General features: G+C 39.2%; 1 pseudogene; it reads left to right on the forward strand.

The window, feature by feature from the left end:
* The first annotated feature begins 16304 nt into the window (after positions 1-16304).
* LOC150060076 (obg-like ATPase 1) lies at positions 16305-17248 on the forward strand (annotated as a pseudogene).
* Positions 17249-20887: the final 3639 nt, after the last annotated feature.

Genomic DNA, 20887 nt, shown 5'->3' on the forward strand with positions numbered 1-20887 from the left:
CACCATATTGCATCTGTTGAGAGAGTCCTAAAAAAAGTATTACCTTGTAGAAATTAACAGACCGACGTCGAGAACCACACTTGCTGGATTTGGAGTGCCAGAAGAACACTACATACCCACCTTGTACCTCAGGAACACAGGAATGACGGTGGTAGAATGGTAATGGTGATGATGGCGGTGGTGGTGGTGACATCATGATAATAGTGATGATGATATTGATGATGATGATGATGATGATGATGATGGTAACATTATGATGAGGGTGATGGTGGTGATGATGGTGGTGGAATGGTAATTGTCATGAAGATGACATCATGATGACAGTGACATCATGATGATGGTGATGGTGGTGATGATGGTGGTAGAATGTTAATGGTCATGATGATGACATCATGATGATGGTGATATGATGATGATGATGACATCATGATGATACTGATGGTGGTGATGGTCATTTCTACCCACTACTGTCTGAAACTTCCAAGAAACCAGCTGCAGCTCTTTCACTGCCTCCCACTCACACTGATCGCATATCACTGCCTCACCTGGAAGCATCCTGCAGCGTGCCGTGCACAGCCTCTCACCTGGCCAGCCCACCGCGTTACTCAGGCCTGCCATGCACCTGTGGCTCCTGAGCGCATTCGATCAATCGCTAATCATCACATAGCTGCACATGAATGAGTATGTGAATGGCTTGAAATGAGGCCACATGAATATAGTTCAATGGCATGCAATCCAAATAAACTCAATGAAATTAAATCACTGCATATGGTAAATAAAGTCACTGCTCCCACGGTAACTACTTGTGCAACAAGAAAAGGAGAAAAAAGTTCATCAGGAATTCTTAGACAAATTGTTACCCCGCACGAGCATCTCTTTCACAAATGCATAGCGTGGTGAGAATGTTGGCCTTGTGCTAATGCACTATAAGGCGCTGACTGTTTGGATTATTATTAATGTGATCACAGTTTTCACCCACTCACTGAACAATCGATGTTCACTCTTTAGTCTTGAAGAATAAGTAGCAGAATCATCATAATTTGTAAATAAGAAAATATCAAAACATTATAATAACTTGTAACCAAAAAAATCACAATGTTATAACAATGATACAATGATGCATCTGAACAACCTGTTTCTCAGACACCAGTGTTGCATTTCGCGAGTTAGTGAGGTTCACACCTGCAATTTAGCTACTCAAAAGGCTGAGATCTAAAGGGTCACTGTTCAAAGCCAGTCCAAGTGTCAATGGTCTTGAGACTCTACCTCCAATCTACAACAAAAAGCAAGGAGCTGTGACCCAAGTAGTAGATTACCAATCTAGGAACTAAAAGGCCCTGAGTTCAAAGCATTGGACTGCCAAATTTTTTTAATTGTTTTAATGAGGAGCGTTGACTTCCACATCATAATTTTATGGTCTACACAGCCATTAGGCAGAACATTAAACCATGAAGGCAGAGTTCTCACAACTCAGATTTACAGCTCGCAGAGTGGGCTGAAGGGAATTCAGCCTATCCTCCTGTTCCTTGAGGATCAGGATGTGCCCAGACCCTCAAGAGCAGAGACCAGACCCTTCCAAGGAGCCTAACATGCAGGAACCAGAATCCTGGACTTCCCAGCCAACTGCTCCGTAAGAAATAAGAAGTTCTTGCTCTGGTAAATTCCCACTCCTCCTCACACAATTCCTTACAGCATCACAAATGAGCTAAGAGAGCGTAGCAAAGAGAATGCATGAGAAACTCCCTGGTTTGTGTCTTTGGTTCTTCAGCTCCTTCCATGAAGATCTTGAACATTCAAGGCTGTTCCTTTTGTCTGCTCCTCTGTCCCAAGATAACTCAAAGGAAGGGAACTATGGAAAAGTAAGATAAATGGTTTAGCCTCTACTCAGGCATGCGTGAGAATGCATTGCTTAAGATCAAGGTCAAGGTCCAGAGCATGGCCTAGTGGTAGCTTGCTTGTCTAACCTGAGCCTTGAGTTCCATTTCTTGGTACCACATACACAGAAAAAGCCAGAAGTGGCGCTGTGCCTCAAGTGGTAGTGCACTAACCTTGAGAAAGCCCAAGGACAGTGCCCAGGCCCTGAGTTCAAGCCCTAGGACTGACAAAAAAAAAATCACTGGTCAAACCTCATTGTGAGGAAGAGATCACTATAGCAACTCACCCAGATCTAACTAAAGGTGAAGGTGATCATCCCGTGTCTGCCAAACATGGAGGAAACAAGCGAGAGAGCAAAAATCTGAAATAGTACAACAAAGCCTCTAAGACCATTTTGGGATCAAATGTCCACTCTTTCAGCTTTTGGAGCAGCAAGCACTCAGAGTATCCTAGAATGAAGATAGTAGAATTCATGATGTGTATATTGACTTTCTAAAATACCTTTTATTTAAGCTAAGTGTGATGGCACGTGTTTGTAATCTTTGCTTTCAGTGGTTTAAGGGAGGTAGTTCTTAAGTTCAATGCCAGGCCAAGCTACATAGTTAAGCTGATGCATAAAAAATAGGATATATAATATGTAAACAGGATGAATAATGACAGTACATAGGATATATGAGATCACATCTCAAAAGAAAGAACACAGGTTATCTAAATTCCCCATTTAACTACTTGGAACAATGTTAGACCAAAACAAACCACTAATTTGTTAAAGAAAGGAGGTAGTTACATGCATCACTGAAAGCTTCCAATTCCATTTTTTTTTGGTGGGGGGAGGGGGGAGGGGGCTTGGGCATGAACTCTGAGCCTGGGCACTGTCCCTGAGCACTTCAGGTCAAGGCTACCACCCTATCCCTTGAGCCACAGCAACATTTCCAGTTTTCTGGTGGTTAATTGGAGATAACAGTCTCTCAGACTTCAGTGCCTGAGCTGGCTTTGAACCGTGATCCTCAGATCTCAGCCTCCTGAGCAGCTATGATTATAGGTGTGAGTCACCAGTGCCCCACTTCCAATTTCTTTAGAAGTGCAAATTTATTTCAAATTATTCCATAAAAGTATCTTTGCAAAGTAGAAGCATTTTTTACTTCGAAAGTGAGATAGATATTTCTACTTTCTCAAACATTTTCATTATATCCTGAAAAGGAAGAAAATATCAAACCAACAAATTTTAGCAATTATCATACAATCATGTAATAGTGATCTCCTTCCAAGGAGCTTAAAGTTCTTGTTAAACATCATCTTATCAAGAAATGAAAGCCAATGGACCATTGGACTGATGACACTGCTCTCATTAACTGTATAATGAAGTAGCACCTGTGGTGACTTTGAAAGTAGTTGAGAGAAAAAAAATAATCAAATACCAATTGTGACCTTTGAACTTCAGAGGGTTTGGTTTTGTTTTTTTTTTTAAATAAAATACCTGTGAGATTGAGCTTTCATGGCTCATAATGTACATTACACCTGCAGGAATTTACAACAATATAACACTTCAGAAAATGGACAGCCAGACGGAGAGATAGCACATTATTCTCTCAACCCAATTACCCAATGTGTTTGACCCACAAATGGAGCAACTGTTTGCACAGTGGCATCTGCCATTAGCCCCATAAATTCTCTATGAAAATTACATCCCTTGGGGATGAACACATTAATTGCAGATCAATTTCTAATAGTTAGCATAAGCCACTATTACAGGCATTTTTTAAAATGAACGAGGAATATTTTATTTCCAAACTAAGAAAATGTATAGAGTCACATTACTATCTAATGTGACTTGGGGTGATGTAGCTTTTTGAGGAAGCTGTTTTCTGTAATGCCTAACAAGCCAAAATAAATATTTGGGATTTATACTAATAGATTTATGATTAATGAATAAAATAATATTTATTGTTTACAAGTTGATGTTTAAAACTATTTTACAGTGTGAAATCGCTAACTTTAGCTAATCATATGCATATTATTTTCTTTCCTTTTATTCTTTTTTTTTCTTTACCAGTCCTGGGGCACTCACTCTTCCTGAGCTTTCTCAAGCCTAGCATTCTGCCCTGTGCCACAGCACCACGTCTGGTTTTTCTGTGTATGTGGTATCAAGGAATTGAACCCAGGGCCCATGCTAGGCAAGCACTCTACCACTAGGCCACACTCCCAGGCCTCCTTTAAATCTTTATGGTAACAATATGCACAATATATCTGAGAAAACTCTGCCTTCTATATAACTAAAGTTTTGCATCCTTGGACCTCCATGTGACCTTAGCCTTTGGTTATAGTTACTGTAGCATTTGCTCCTAATAATCCTATTTTTGTAGATTCCAAAAGTAAGTAGGATCAAGCCATGTTTTCTGTGCATGATTTATTCCACTCAACAGAATGTCCTCCAGCTTCAGACGTGTTGAAATGACAAATTTTTGTTACTGATTTTTCAGGCTGCACAGTGTGGTATATGCATCCACCACATCCTCTATCTATTGATGGATGCCTATACTTTGGCAATTCATTAGCATGGCTATTATGAATAAAGCTAGGGTATACCTGAGGTTAGCTCTTCAGCATATTAACTGCATGTCCTTTGGAATCTCACCTATTCAAGAGAGTGAGATCTGAGGGTCACAGCTTGAAATCTCTTAGATGGGAAAGTTCTTGAGATTCCATCTCCAATTAACCAGTGAAAAGCCAGAAGTGGAGATGTGGCTCAAGAGGTAGAATGCTAGCCTTAAGCAAACAGGTCAAGGACAATACCCCAGCTCTGAATTAAGCTCTAGGACTAGCACTAAAAGCAAACAAAAAATTACAATAAAAATAATTATTGTATTGCTAGTGACAGCACTAGGGTTTAAACTCAGGATGTTGGGCTTGCTGGGTGGGTACTCTACCTCCAGAGCCATGCATCCAGCCTACAAAGACATTCTTTGTGGATACCTAGGGTATCATTCAGCAGAGGAACAGGAGGCACTGAACACAGTTGCTGCTTTGAGCTCAGACACACACAATCCAAACCCTCCCTACCCTTCAATCCCTTTAGCTGTAAAACACAGAAAATGATTTTCTTGGGCAATCATTTTGACCCTAGTAAGAAGTGAGACACACGGCAAGCCTTTGGTAAAACAGTAAGACGGTACACCAATATAAGGTAGAGTATTTGTCGAAAGCCTCAGAAATGTTTCCCTTAACAAAACCAAATTTCTTAGGTCAATTTATAGCTCTGTTTCATATTTGGGGTAAAGTTCACAGCTCAGGAAAATTATTTTTCAGGTTGAAAGACTTCTAGTTCCCGTGTTTCTGTATGAAACGGAAAAGCAAGTGCTCTTTGATTGACTAATGGCTGCATAACTTTGAAGAAAGCTGCACTAAAATGGGACTTAGGTGATACTAAGGTGAAACTGACAGGATGAGAGCAAGAACTACTTTGGGGTTTCAGCTATAGGAGACAAAAATATGAAACTGAAATATGTATTTCTCAAAAAAATCCTCCATTGAAATTGCATTTATCAAGGTCATCAGACACACTCTAAATCTATGGATCGTTTGAAACCAGCTCTAACCTTTCAGATGAGGAAGGAAACATTTTTAATTTCTTTCTCCCCAAACCTTCTTTTCTCTCAAGTGACAATATCATTTGTCCACTTCTCTGACCTTCTGAGAATAGAAACCAGGGCTATGCAATGTATTTTCCAGTAATTAATGTGTTTCACTCTATCTTCTATCAGAACTCTTATTGGGCGGGTGGCTAACTTCTCAGACTTGAGAGATCTTGGGGATGTTTATTATCTACCCATCCCCAAAGTATAATGCCTAGGAATGTCTGGTGAGTGAAAGTTAATTAAGTATCTAGTCATTGATTCCTGGATTACCCCCAGACAGGACTGATTTTCAATACCGCTCAATTATAATGTCTGAAAGAGAAAGCTGTCTATGGACTATAGTTACAGAAGACATGAGGAAAAGAAATATTCCACGTGATCCTTTCCATTCTTCAATGCTTCCTTTACTTTCTTTTCCCCTAGTGCTTTCACACTCCTCTAGTTACCTGAAAACCAAACACACACACACACACACACACACACACACACACACACACACACACACACCAGCAACAAATCTCCCTAAACACCAAGAAAAATCTCTGTCCATCTTCTTTCAGGCATGGCTCTTCTTCATCTTCTATTTACTGCAATTCTTGTGTAAATATCTTGAATATTTATCCTTGTATGGAACCATTTAAATAAAACATAAATGACAACTGTGCTTGAGCGTGGTGGTTCATGCTTGGAAAGCCAGCCCCTTGAGAGGATCAAGACCAGCAAGGTGCTGGTGGTTCATATCAGTTATCCTAGCCATTCAGGAGGCTGAGATCTGAGACAGGCCAGCCAAATGGACCATCCACACACTTATCTCCAATTAATTAGCAGAAAGCTGAAGTGGAGGCCTGATTCAAGTAGTAGAGCACCAGGAGTGAACCAAAAAAGAGCAAGAGTTTAAGACCCCTTCCTGAGGGTTGGGGAATAAGAATATTGGTAACATCATGTGTCTGGTTGAGCTGAGCCAGGGCATGATCTACTTAACTTAAGTATTAGTGAGATCTATCCAAGTTGAAGAGGTCAAGCCAAGGGTGGTGGTTTATATTTATGGCCCCAGTGATGGGGAAGCATAAACAGGAAGACTGTCATCTGAGAGTGACCCTGGTCTGAAACAGGAGACTAGTTGTGAAAAATGGCCTAACACAAAAAGGATGAGAGAAACAACTAGAGAGACCATACTTCCCTAGCAAGCATAAGGCCCTGAGTTCAAACCCTCAGTTCTGCCAAAACAACCACTGTATTCAAGGTAATGTCAACTGTCTATAGTAGCATTTATAGATTTCCATAGTCCAAATGCAAAATGTGTGTGATGAGAAAAAAAAGGAGGTGTGAATGGACATAGTGACAAAGAGAGAAATACCACTCACCTAGCCAAAAATAAAGTCATTATTTGTCTGTGCATTTTGCATCTGTGGGCAGGCCTAACCCATGGGTAGAGAATGATCTACAAATGACTCTGCTTTAGACAACTTAGTCTGTTGTGTGTGAGGCCAGCCAGGACAATAATAAGCCCAGTAAAACACCAAAACAGGCAAGACCCATGCACAATTCCCGCTGTAAACATATATCTTATTTAACATCTTAGTAAAAATATTTCTAGAATTGGTTCTGCACCTTTAAATTGTTCCTGATCTTAACATTCCTGCAACCTTATTCTGATGTCTTTAACTCTGTGACAGGCTATCAGAAAAATCTCTTCTTTCTAAAAAGAAAAAAAGCTATCTACTTTAAGATATTCTCTGGGTCAGGGGAAGGAGAGGAGGGGTTGTTTTTTTTAGGAATTATTTGGTAGGGAGGAAACTGCACCAGCTTGGGGAGGGTTTAGTACTGAGGCTTAAACTTGGCAAGTGTGTTCTTGCTTAGGTTCAGGGGTCAGGAGTTGTTTTGGTTTGTTTTTGTTGTTTTTGTTGTTGTTGTACTCAAGGCTGAAACTCTAGAGTCTACTTCCAGCTTTTGGCTGGTCAGTTGGAGAAAAGAAACTCTGAACTGGTCTGTCCAGGCTGTCTTTGAACCTCAATCTTCAGATCTCAGCTACAGGCACTAGCCACCAACACACAATTTATAGTATGTAATCTAGAAATCAATGAAAATAGTATAAGCCCAGGCTTCTAAGGAGGAAAGCAGAGCACATGAACTGGTGAAAAAAACTGAGAGAGGCAGGCATAGCAGACAACTTGTAGGAAAGAAGTTTGGTATACATAAGAATAGAGTCTCAGGTCTTACTTCCATTGTTCTATAATTACTCTGGATTTCAATTTTCTCTAAGCAGTGCCAAAATGGGCCCAGCCTGCCTCGCAGCTCCATGCTGAGAATCAAACGAGCCAGTATATCCTGGAACAGTGTCTTATTTATTATTCTTCTCTTGATTTAAAAAAAAAATCACTGGAGAAAGCAAAAATGGCTTTTAGGGATGGAGGAGAAGCAGAAGCTACCAGCCTTCACTATTAAGTTTCCTAACTAAAGTTTGAGGGTAATTTCAGTTCATAAACTATGATGGCAAACCAAACTGCTGCAGAGAGACTTGGCTTGGCTAACACTGGCCAAGGAATGGCTTCAGTTCTGCATCTTTTAAGAAGACTCTGAAAATGGTGGGAAGAAATTGAGGGCACAAGTCAGAACTGGGGAAGCAGAATGCACAGCTACCCCCCCCCCCCAACCCTCGCTGTAACTCTTGGCAGGGTAGCATTCAGTTCACTGAGCAGTTCACCTTCTTTCTTTTTAAAAAAAGAAGCACTGTTTAAATAAGGATGAAAAGTTCTCACAACCCACTTCCCTGTCCAATTATTATAAGCTCAAATATGTTTTTTCCCTGAAATATTGCTTTCCCCTTGACATTTCATTGCATAAAAACGTCTAGGAAGAAGTCAGTTCCCACACAGCTTTGTCTCTGCACCCTGGTCTCTCCTCCCCCCACCCCAACACACATGATCAACCCCACACAGCCCCATGGGGAATGCCTGTCCTCAGCCACTCAAATCCTGGCTGTCCATTGCAAGGAGCTTTCTGCTGTTGTAGATGTAGCTTAGTGGTAGAACAACCTGCTTCATAAGTGCAAGGCCCTGAGTTCAAGCCCCCCAACTGGCACATGCTCACATGTTCCTACCAAGACTATCAGCAATCTACACACACACACACACACACACACACACGTAAAGATAAAAAAAGAGCACCTTGAGCCTATTAGAGTTTACTTTACACCAAGTGTGAACAATCCTCCTGAACTTCTGTATCTTGATTGTCATATCTCTTTTTTGAGTATTTTTATTATCTTTAAGTCATTGTAAGAAGCAGTGTACAAATACAGTGCTTCATGTTAGATTTACCCTTCTCAATATTCTCACCCACCCCCTTCCACCCCACCCCTTGCCTTGCCTCACGTTTCTTTTTTTTTTTTTTTTTGCCAGTCGTGGGCTTGAGCTCAGGGCCTGAGCACTGTCCTTGGACTTTCTCAAGGTTAGAGCTCTACCACTTGAGCCTCAGCACCACTTCCGGCTTTTTTCTATGTATGTGGTACCGAGGAATCGAACCCGGGTCTTCATGCATGCTAGGCAAGCACTTTAACCACTAGGCCAAACTCCCAGCCCCTGCCTCACGTTTCTTAATTTCTGGGTTATGCATTGACTATTTTGTCATTTAGCAAAGACATTTATGTGTACAGTGTATCTTATCTGTGTCTCCACTTCAACATCCCTTCCACCCACCCCTTCCCCTGCAGTTCTCAATTGTGTGGTATATACAATGTATTCTTGCCTGCATTGTCCCCTATTCCCTTCACCCTTTTCCCCTTGGCCCCACCTTCTCCTCTTGCAAGCATCCATTTCCTGGTACTTATTTCATTGGGTTTTGACTTAATCTTTTTTTTTTAATGGTATTTTATCATCCGGGTAATGTATAGAGGGGTTACAGTTACATTTGTCAGGTAGTAGCTATATTATTTCTCAAACCTTGATACCCCTTCTCATGTTTTAGTGACTTAATCTTTTTAAAGAATTGTACTATTTGGGCTCTATTACACTTCAGTTAATTCATTTGTAACCCCTTGCTTACCACTCAGTGTATTTACTTGTAGATTTATAGGCACATTCTAGCTACCACAAGTGAGGGAAACCATGCAACCTGTGTTTCTCTGGATCTGGCTTACTTTAATTAATATAACTTTTTCCAAGTGTTCCTGTTACAGGTGGTACAATAAATATTCTTTCTGAAAGATGAGTAGAATTCTGTTGCGTAAATATATTCTTTTCCACCTGAAATTTTATTTGTTCTTTAAAGCCAATGAGCAAAGACACCAAGAAATAGAAATTTGTTTCCAAATCTTAACCTTTCCTCTGAGCCAATTTGCAATCACAGTGATGACTTGACCATAGGAAAATTGATGCCACTTTTATAAGTGAATAATAAAATGAAGATAAACAGCACTTAATTGTGTTGCATAATGATGCTTTATTAGTCTTCTTGAAGAAAAGTACCATCCAATAAAACATGGTTAAACCTAGAATCACAAATTTCTTGACAATGTTTGTCAGTTAACTAATGCATTTTCTATCAAGGCAATTATAGAGCTTTACACAATTCAGTATTATTTTACTCCAAGAAGAGACTCAAAAAAGTGTTATTAAAGACTAACACATACATGCCTGTAATCCAGTGCACTGGTGGTGTAAGTAGGAGGATAAATGTCCAAGGACAGCCCTAGGCAAAAATGCAAAATCTTATTGAAGATAACAAAAAGCAAAAAGGATTGCAACATGGCTCAAGTAATACAGTATGTGCCTAGCAGTGAAGCTATGAGTTCAAACTTCTCCCTGCCATGGAAGAAAGAGAAAGGGAGGGGACGAAGGAAGGCAGGCAGAAAGAAAGAAGGAAAGAAGGAAAAAAAGAAAGAAAGAAAGAAAGAAAGAAAGAAAGAAAGAAAGAAAGAAAGAAAGAAAGAAAGAAAGGAGGGAGGGAGGGAGGGAGGGAGGGAGAGAGAAAGAGAGAAGGCAGGAAGAAGCTGAAATTATGCCTTGTAAATGTATTAAACAAGAGTATTGAGATAAAAATAGAAACCTTGAGGCAAATACAAATTAGAAAAAAAATTAAGCTAACATATAAGGCTGGAAGATACATTAAAAATATATATCTGCAAGAGAACTAACCTGGATGGAATGTTTATATGGAGAAGTTTTCCATTTGTTTTAAAGTGAGTTTCTTAGAAATCGTAAAAGTAGTCTTTGGCTTTATTGAATTTTACTTCCCATATGAAAGTCCTCTAGAGATTTGCCACTAACCACATGCCTGAAATTCCCTTGAGACAAATAAGGGTGGGAACCCAATTCCCTCACGTGGCTCCCTCCTGCTCCTGCCCCCCTCTCCCCTGATTGCCTCTTGGCCTGGGGTTCCTGTGCTCACACGTACTCATATTTGGAGGGTTCATAGGCAGAAATTTTTTTATCCAGATGGACTCCAACCCTTTATATTATGCTTTCATCCCTTTCCTGTCAGTCTGAATACCTCAAATGAGACACACCTTGCTCCCTGCTTGTGCTGTAGCAATCACCCAGCTTTCTCAGTATTACAAGAGAATGAAGTCTCTCAGGAGGCAGAAAGGATTAGGGTTCAAGGCCAAAGGAGACAAATAAAAATTAGCAAGACTCTCTCTCATACCAAGCCAGGTATGGTAGTCCATACCTGGAGCCCCAGCGATTCAAGAAACAGAGATAAAAGATCCATCACAGGACTGAAGCCAGAATAGGCCAAAGCAAAAGACCTTATCTAAAAAACTAACAAAAGCCAGATGAGATAGGGGTGTGGCCTAAGTTGTAGAACCCTTGCACATATACATAAGGCCCTGAGTTCTAGTCCCAGCACATTAAATAAACAATGGAAGGAATTCTTCCATTGCATAACATGAGGCCACATGTTTTGAGAAGCTTTGAAATCCAATAACAAAATGAAGAGAAAAAGAAAGTAAGGATGTTGGTGGGAGTGCAAACTCATTCAACCACTGTGGAAAGCAGTATGGCTGTTCCCCAAAAGACTAAACATAGAACTCCCCTATGACCCAGCAATTCCACTACTTGGCATTTACCCAATGGTCCAGAAACAAGGGCATACTAAATCCACTAGCACAACGAAGTTCATTGCAGCACTATTTACCATAGCAAAGATATGGAACCAACCCAGATGCCCCTCAGTTGATAAGTGGATCAACAAGATGTGGTATTTATACACAATGGAATTCTATGCTGCTGTCAGAAAGAACAACATTGCCCCATTTGTAAAGAAATGGAAAGACTTAGAACAAATCATATTAAGTGAAGTAAACCAGACTCAAAGGAACATAGGCTCAATGGTTTCCCTCATTTGTCATAATCAGTAGAAACCTTGGGCTCTCCTAGCAGAGATTTACAATAGAGAAAAACCTAGATACATAAGGCCATATAGTATGACACTAAATGAAAGGACCTCAGGGATAGAGAAACAAAAGCCATATAATGAGTGATTGTTGTCCTTAATGTACTGTGTTATCTCTCATCTCTTTTACTGTCTTGGTTATCTCATTTTGTTACAATATTTCACCTTGTTATCTGATATATTTTATATGTGCTTAATTGATTATTTGAAATAGGAGAGGGAAGGGGGAAAAACAAGATGAGCGGGGGGGGGGGGGGGGGGAAGGGGGGGAAAGGGGGAAGGAAATGGGGACCATGACATGAGAAAAGGTATCAATATTTGTGAAGTAATGTACCTTCTATCTGGTGAATACAATGTAACCCTTCTATTAAGTACAATAAAAATATATGAAAAAAAGTAAGGATTTATGATAGTTTCCTTAAAAGGAAATGCTGGAAATTTTGTGACACCTCACCTCCCCCTCAATCCAGAATTTGGATCCTTGAAATCCCCTCAGTTAGTGAGATTTGTCCTTAGGTGTGGGACTCATATTCCTTGCTTCAGCAAGCCCATATAAAATTAAATATATAGAGAGCCAGGTGCAGGGCCTAGTGGCAAAGTGCTTCCCCAGCATGCATAAAGACCTGGGTTCAATTCCTCAATACCACATACATAGAAAACATCAGAAGTGGTACTCTAGTTCAAGTGGTAGAGCTTTGGTCTTGAGAAAGCCTGAGGACATCACTCAGGCCCTGAGTTCAAGCCCTGGAAATGGCAGAAACAATTAAATATATAAAATTAACATAATTACATATGGAATTAACAATAACCTTGAAATGCCCCTCATGAAAAAAACTTGTCTCTCTTTTTGTTTTCTCACCAGGATCATGGTTATTTACTGTTGCATGAACTGAATCTCCCTTCACCTTCATTAACAAGGAAATGTTCTTTAGTGACATAAGGGACGCTATTAAAAAGATAATGGATCATTTCATGATATATGGGACTATAAGGCATGGTGTCATTACATTGGATTCCATATAAAATTTCACTGGAGAAAGAGAGAGAGAGAGAGAGAGAGAGAGAGAGAGAGAGAGAGCGAGAGAGCGAGAGAGAGCGAGAGAGAGAGAGAGAGAGAGAGAGAGAGAGAGAGAGAGAGAGAGAGAGAGAGAGAGAGAGAGAGAGAGAGAGAGAGAGAGAGAGAATATCAGTCCAGGGCTTGAACTCTGGGCCTGGGTGCTGTCCCTGACATTCTTTTTGCTCAAGGTTAGCACTCTACCGCTTGAGCCACAGGGCCAACTACTGGCTTTTTTGCTGGTTAATTGGAGATAAAAGTCTCACAGACTTTTCTGCTTTGAACTTCCTGGCTTTGAACTGTGATCCTCAGATCTCCTGAGTAGCTAAGATTACAGATGTGAGCCATCTATACCCTTCCCAAAAGGCTACTTTTTTGTCTCTGTGCTGCAAATTAAAACAGATTCCAGACTATCCATCCACGTGTTAGACAATGCACCATGAACACATTCACAGTTTTGTCTTTTCCTCAACCAGGCAACTCTCCTTCATCTCATATTAAACGGGGTGGTCTTCAAATTGCAGCAGAAGCGTTATCTTCCAAAAAGCTCTGGTCATGTTACAAAGCTTTCCTGGTCTCCTTTCTCTTCTCTCAGGTGTTCTTTGTTCCCTCTGCGTACTGTAATGAAGTCCATCCTGGTAATCTGGACACACACACACACACACACACACACACACACACACACACACACACACACCTACCACTGAGTCCCACAGAACATGACAGCTAGCTGGAGATCAATGAGTGAAACCAGGTGTTGTTCCAGAACAGAGCCAATCTATCGCCAATCAGCATTAGTGTGATGACACACAATTGAGTCCAACACCAGCCTCTGTTACTCTGTGTAAATGCATTCTTGATGAAAACTTTAGGCACAATTTGATATCGTGGTGAGAGATCTGTCAGGGCAGATTTTAAGGTTTATGACTCCTTAAGTGGAGCATGCATAGATCAATGATAGAGGAAAGCAATGCTAGACAGATAATAAAGAGATCGATGTCAAAGCCAAACAGAAAGCAAGGTAAATGTGGGGTTGAAAAGAAAACCTCTCAGAGCTCAGAACTCTTCCAGATATTAGAGATATTCACATGTCCACTGGTGAACTGTTGCTGTAATTGTTCTTTACCTCTATTGAAATAACCCTGATACGTGAGATGGTTTGAAGGTTTATGTATAATACCTATGCATGGCAATAGAATATTGAATTTATAGAATAGAATTTATAGAAGTATCACAAGGAAACACCTTTGAAAAATTCATATATGCTAGTAAAATAGAGAAGCAAAGAAAGATTGCAGAACTCTAACGTGGTTGATGGTTTAACACATGAGTTTATTGTCAGAGGGATTGCCACAGCCCTATTAGCTCAGCACTGTGACTAACAAAGAATTTGTCTACTAAAATACAAAAGTACACCACTGTTTTGCCTCTCATTTGTCTGGGAAAAATAAGCAGACATATCCTGGGAAAAGGGAGATAAATAATAAAGAACTATTAATTCTTCATTTTTGTTTTGATACTCAAAATTGACAGGGGAATTCCCTAATTACAGCCTTTCCTGTACGCATCTGGATGCAAATCTCTAACTCTCACAGGCCGAGGTGTCTCTGTAATAACTGCTTGACCCTGCATCACTGATGCAGCCATAGGTCATACATCAGTGAAAGGACCAGACTGTGTTTTAATAAAACTTTACAGAAACAGCAGGTAGCTGGATTTGTTATCAAAGCAATGGGTAATTGACCACTATCTTGTTCATTCATTTAACAAAGATGGCACATCAGAAGCATCCAGTTTCTGTCAAGATACATTACAGCAATAATGAAAATATATTAATAAAGGAAATGTCAAAATCTATACATGTATTCATTCAGCGCTTACAATATTCACTTGTTTTCTATGGGTAAAAATAAATTATAACTATTAAGAAAATGAAGTAAAGTCAGAATGGTTTCTTTAAAAAAAAAAATACGTGGTTTGTAAGCTGATACCCTTGCTTCATACCTGCTATCCTAGCTATTCTAGAGGCTGAGGTCAAAGGATCACAAATCAAAGCCAACCCCAAGCACAACAGAAGAGTCTGTGAGATGCTATTGACAACACCAAAAAGCTGAACATGGAGATGTGGTTCAAGTAATAGAACACCAGCCTTGAATTAAAAAGCTGAGAATGACTGCCCAGGCCCTGCATTCAACATACAAATACACAAATGATTTACGTAAGTTCTTAAATATTAAGATAGTGCTTGTTTTCTTTCATTTATTGGGACATACTTCAATCTATCTTCTTCCAGATAGTACCTCCTACAGTCAGCTTTGTCTCTGAAAAGCATCTATGTACATATGTGCATGTGTGTGAATTCTACAGCCACAGAAACTCCTCACGGTGACACATTTGAAAAAGACAACACACAGAAACACACACGTGGACAGCGGCCACAAAGCACATTATATCATATATGATGTGTATAAGATCTGATGTGTATTGTATTTATAGAAATTTGTAGATATATTTCAGACTGCATTTGTCTATATGTTTTAGGACTAAAGAAAATATTTAGCACTATGGCTAATTTCACAAGCTGCCCAAATCTTTCTGTGATTTAAATCTTAACTATATACTGATTTTTTCCCTCCTGAACACAAATTTGGCATTTTTGTGATGATCTCATTATCAAGGTCATCTGATTAAAACTTAGATAAGCATGTATCATGAATACTGAGGAAGCATAAATAAATCAACACAGTCTGTAGTAAATGTGAAATTAAGATTTCCCCAACCCAGTCCTAATTAGCCAGTGCTTTACATGAGTGACATCTAGAGGTTTAAAAAGTTTAGCACCAGCTTTCTCTGTCTTCTTCCCTGCTTCTGGCAGCCAGCAAGTCTCCCTCCATGGAGATCACGATGCCCCCCAAAAGCAGGTGATGGAATTAAACCACCCCCAATTATCGGAAGATTTGGAACCTCACTGAAAATTGTTATTGTTGGATTACCAAATGTTGGGAAATCTACATTTTTCAATGCATTAACTAATAGGCTTCTGCAAAAAACTTCCCATTTTGTACTATTGATTCTAATGAGAGCAGAGTATCTGTGCCAGGTGAAAGATTTGATTTTCTTTGCCAATATTACAAACCAGCAAGAAAAATTCCTGCCTTTCTAAGTGCAGTGGATATTGCTGGTCTTGTGAAAGGAGCTCATACTGGGCTGGGCCTGAGAAATGCCTTTTTATCTCGTATTAGTGCCTGTGATGGAATCTTTTATCTAACACGTGCTTTTGAAGATGACGATATCACATCCAAGACACAGAAATAATACATGAAGAACTTCAGCTTAAAGATGAGGAGATGATTGGTCCCATTATAGATAAGCTAGAAAAGGTGGCTGTGAGAGGAAGAGATAGAAATAAAACTAAACCCTGAATATGACATAATGGGCAAAGTCAAATCCTGGGTTATAGATCAAAAGAAACCTGTTCATTTCTATCATGATTGGAATGACAAAAAGATTGAAGTGTTGAATAAACACTTATTTTTGATTTCAAAACCAATGGTCGGGCCGGGAGTTTGGCCTAGTGGTAGAGTGCTTGCCTACCATGCACAAAGACCCGGGTTCGATTCCTCGGTACCACATGCATAGAATAAAAAAATGCCAGAAATGGTGCTGAGGCTCAAGTGGTAGAGCTCTAACCTTGAGAAAGTCCAAGGAGACAGTGCTCAGGCCCTGAGCTCAAGCCCATGACTGGCAAAAAAAAAAAAAAAGAAAAAAAACAATGGTCTATTTGGCTAATCTTTGTGAAAAGGACTACATTAGAAAGAAAAACAAATGGTTGTTAAAAACTAAAGAGTGGGTGGATAAGTATGAGCCAGGCACCTTGGTCATTCCTTTTAGTGGGGCCTTGGAACTCAAGCTGCAAGAGCTGAGTGTTGAGGAGAGACAGAAGAATCTGGAAGTGAACATGACACAAAGTGCTTTGCCAAAGATCATTAAGGCTGGGTTTGCAGCACTCCAACTAGAATGCTTTTTCCCTGCAGACCCAGATGAATTGTGTGCCCGGACCATGAGGAAAGGGACAAAGGCTCCTCAGGCTGCAGGAATAATTCACCCAGATTTTGAAAAGGGATTCATTATGGCTGAAGTGATGAAATACGACGATTTTAAAGAGGAAGGTTCTGAAATACAGTCAAGGCTGTTGGAAAGTACAGACAACGAGGTAGGAAATTATATTGTTGAAGACGGAGATATTATCTTCTTCAAATTTAATACACCTCAGCAACCAAAAAAGAAATAATAGTTTTTGCTCAGATAAACATAAAACTTCCAAAAGTCATATGAGTTTTTTAAGTTAAAATTTCCGAAGGAGTGAACGAAGTGGGGACGTGGGACTGTTCTCCACACCAATTATTTTTATTTGTTTTAGAAGTATAAAACTCAGTGTACATCCCATGAAATATGTTGCTGAATGTGAACAGCTTTGCTTTTCACGTGATTAAGATCCTACTCCAAATTGTAGAAGCTTTTCAGAAACCATATTACTCTCATGATAATTCATTAATCTCCACCATGTATGCCACTGACACATTTGACAGTGAGGACACTGTGGCTTGCTCCTTTTTGAATCTACAGCTAATGCATGTTTTACAGTACTCCAGATGTCTACACTCAATAAAACATTTAACAAAACAAAAAAAAAGATTAGCACCAAAGCAGAGTCTTTATACTAAATTCTATTTTTTAATTTGAAAATAACGCATTAATTGACACTAAACACCTTTAAATATATGATACAGAATCTTTAAACACAGACCCAGTATTGTGCAGCAGAGCTCTGGAACTGATTCATCTTGCACACGAAACTTTATAACTCACTAAAAGCAACTTCCTGTTTCTTTCCCCCACATCTTAACCACTACCATCAGATTATATTTGCATGAAACTGATTATTTTCCATCCATTGTATTAGTAGAATCATAATATAATTTCCCTTCTATGACTGGCTTGTCTCACCACAATATCTTCCAGATTTATCCATACTGTCTTATGTGACAATATTTCCTCTTTTAGGGCTCACTAATATTCCATTGGATGCTATTTTATCTACTCATTCATCCTCTGATGGACATTCCAATAGTTAGCACAGCTAAGTACAGCTTGCTTCCATACGTATTATCGCCTTGAGATCCTGATGTCAGTTCTTTCCAATAAATATTCAGGTTTGAAGTTGCTCAGTCAGAGGGTAGTTCTGTGTCTGTTCTGAAGAAACTTAATATTCCTTTCCCCTGTAACTATAACACATCCCACGCACTCCAGTAACGTATAAACATTTTGATTTCCTTCTACACTCTGAACAATAGCACTTGCTAACTTCTGATTTTTTTAAAGCTTTAAACAGTAATACAAATTTTTATTGTCAAGGTGATGTACAGAGGGGGTCATAGCTACGTAAGTCAAGTAATGAGTGCATTCTTCTTTATTCATTCCTTGTATTTTGTTTTTGGCATATGATCTTACTAACTCTGCCTGAGATGGTCTCAGACTTGTGATCTTCTATGCCTGACTAGCTGAGATTATAGATGTGTGCAAACATCCAACTACATACCTTATTGTCTTAATATTACCTTAGTATTTTATTGTGGTTTTGATTTGACTTTACCTAATGGCTAATGACATTAAGCATCTTATGTTTGTTATGGCTATTACTATGTCTTGCTTAAAGAAATATCTGCTCAAGTCTTTAGACATTTTGTTTTGAGTGTTTGTATTTGGCATTTTATTTTTCTTTTCACAGGCTTTTTAGTTTGTTCTGGTTTTGCTTTTACATTTTTTTCTTTTGAGTTACATAAGTTATTTTGGAAATTAATGCACTAGCAGACACATAGTTTACAAATATTTTCTCTTGTATTGCAGACTGACTTTTTTTTATTTTGCTGCATTTGGGCATTTTATTATAATTTGCACAAACATCATTTGAGGATTATTAGTGTTATCTTGGCACATCAGACCAACTCTGCTCACCAGTCCAGAGTAGGAAAAAAACATTTTCCTTATAAATGCATGAACTTGGTAGCAGACTGACTTTTTAAAACTAGGTTTATAGCTTCCTTTGTGAACAAGTATTTAGTGTGATGGATTCTCATTTTACTTGTGTCTTGACTGGTTTTCTGATGGTGACATAAAGAAACCTTTAACCAAATAATGTCAAGGAATCTGTTTCTACATTTTCTTCTAGGAGTATCGAGTTTAGCATTTCAGGCCCGATGTTGAAGTGTTTAATCCATTTGGTGAAAGCAGTTTTTTTTTTCTTGTGTGAAACCAGGATCCAGTTGCATCAGATTTCATGTGGATATCCACTTTTCCCAACATGGTTATTTGAAAAGACCTTCCTTTCCCTGTCCTTGCTGCAGGCCCCAGGCACCATGCAACACTTGTGCCACCAGCCATGTGTGGTAACTCCAATGCCATTGCTAAAGGCCACAATTCTAAACACTACTGTGTTACTGACTGAATTTGAGAACAGAAGTCGAGGGATGAGAATCTGTTTTCTCAAAATTAACCAAATATAACTCTTTCTTCTTTAGATTTAATGCCTTTTATCATCCTCAATAGTACTTATCCTATTATCCTTCTATGACCAAGAAGGAATCCTCTTTTCCTTCCTACTTTATTACTCCTGTATGACTGCTGTTGCTTCATCAGCTAGGGGTAATTCTTGAGATATCAAGGCAAAGAAGACTTCTGAGTTATTGGGAAGGAAAACAAGTCGAGGTATAGATTATGATTCTGTACTTACATAGCACTCACAGAAAGTATTTATTGTAAGTGATTAAAGTCATTTTAGATGGTAAAATCTATCACCATATTAAGCATGTTTCACTCAGGCATGTTTAGATAGTTTTCAATACCCAAAGCGAAATGAAGAGAATGATTGTACTCATAAATTCACATGTTGAATCAGAATTCATCTGTACAATTACTGAAAGATTTTTTTCATATATTTTTATTGTAATGAGTATAAGGGTTACATTATATTCACCAGATAAAAGGTGCATTACTTCACAAACATTGATTGATACCCTTTCTCATGTCTTGGTTCCCATTTCCCTCCCCCCACCTCCACCCCTCATCTAGAGAAGGGGGGAAAACAAGAAAACGAGATTTTTTTTTTGTCTGTATGGAGCTTGTACTCTGGGGCTGGGCGCTGTCCCTGCACTTTTCAGCTCAAGGCTACCACTCTTGAGCCAAAGCACCGTTTCCGGTTTTCTGGTGGTTAACTTGAGATAAGTGTTTCACGGACTTTAGTGGCTTTGAACTGCAATCCTCAGATCACAGCCTCCTGAGTAGCTAGGATTACAGCCATGAGTAACACAGTCTGTCTAGAAAGAGATTTTTAAAACAAGAAACAAGAGGTTTATCTTTGTGATTGTTGTTCTTAATGTACTATGTAAAGTTAGTTCTTTTCTCTTTTTTTTCATCCTTATAGTTTATCTCATATTGTTACTGTATCTGACTTTGGTACCTGGTATATTGTATATATGCTTATTTTACGAAGGGAAGGCAAGGGAGGGCAAGGAAAGACAGGGGAAGGCAAGGAAAGACAGGGGAAGGCAAGGGAAGGCAAAGCAAGGGAAGGGGAAAATCAAGATTATTGGGAGAGGGTGGGGGGGGGAAAGTGGGAGAAAAACATGGGAAGGAGTATCAATGTTCAAGAAGTAATGTACCCACGACTTGATGAACCTGTTACCCCTCTATATATCACCCTGACAATAAAATACAATTAAAAAATCTACTTTTCAAATCTGATGCTTTAATAGAGCAATTACTTTAGGCTTCCTTTCTACTCCTATTTTTTTGTATTTGGTTATTAATAAAATGATGAGGAAAGCTACTTGGAATGTTATTTTTCAAAAGTTTTATAGTGTACAGTTAAGAA

Source organism: Megascapheus bottae, chromosome 8, assembly GCF_031878675.1.
Source record: "Megascapheus bottae isolate mThoBot1 chromosome 8, mThoBot2.hap1, whole genome shotgun sequence".
NCBI lineage: Eukaryota > Metazoa > Chordata > Mammalia > Rodentia > Geomyidae > Megascapheus > Megascapheus bottae.